We start from the raw sequence: 1,078 nt of genomic DNA on the forward strand, positions 1-1,078 counted from the left end.
TCAAATGATAACTGGTACGAATATTTGCCTTATGCATAATTAGGAATTTGTGGATTGTTTATGAATATGTGCTGACATGAAAAGCACAGCAATAGACTTGGCAAGAAAGAAGAAAAGGGGCTGGGGCTGGGGCTCAGTGGCAGAGCGCTTGCCTAGCACATATGAGGCACTGGGTTTGATCCTCAGCACCACATAAAAATAAATAAATAAAAGTATGTGTCTATCTACAACTAAAAATATTTTAAAAAAGAAAGAAGAGAAGAATGACAATATATGACATAGCTCCAAAATTTTCAAGTTGGATAAAGTTTAAGATCCCAAGCAATGTTTTACACTAGGAAATACAGATGAACTACAAAAAAGTATTTATTTTCAATCACAATTCTCATATATAGCCTCAGACACATACAAATACAATACACAGTGAAAAAGCCACACAACACATTCATATTTACTATCATGTGCCTGATATTCTCCAAGGTGTACACTTCATTTTTAATGCTTTCATAAATTCTCCAAGGTGAGGAAACTGAGGTTTACAGAGAAGAGTGACTCCTCTGAGATCACAAGCTTAAAAATGGCAGGGACAATATTTTATAGGAGGTGGGGTGACCAAGGATAGTTCTGACTCCAGATCTTTTGCTTTTTTGTTACACTAGGTGGTTTGCCATCCTGACTCTCTCAAAGAAATAGAATACCCATTAGGGAAAATTGATTTCAACCTAATTTTGATATTATAACGAATTTACTCAGCTGCTTCTCTGGCCTTTATAAAGAATGTAGTAATAATTGTAGAATTGATCCTTGGCTTTACAATTTGTAGTGGAGTTTTCTTCTGTTTTGTTAATTTATTATATCACCTTATGTGGTGTCTTGTAGGTAAATGTGCCCTCATAATACACCTTGCTTTTTTGAGTAAATGACAGAGCACTCCAGAATCACTGGGGCCTTGGGAATAGATTATATTCCCACCAGGCGTTTTTCCCATTTCAATTTTTGACTCTATATAAGAGAGAAGAGGCGAGGAGAAGAGAAGATAGGAAAGAGAGATTGTTTCTGTCTGGAGGATACAACAGGG

This window comes from Callospermophilus lateralis, chromosome X (genome assembly GCF_048772815.1).
Source record: "Callospermophilus lateralis isolate mCalLat2 chromosome X, mCalLat2.hap1, whole genome shotgun sequence".
NCBI classification, from domain to species: domain Eukaryota; kingdom Metazoa; phylum Chordata; class Mammalia; order Rodentia; family Sciuridae; genus Callospermophilus; species Callospermophilus lateralis.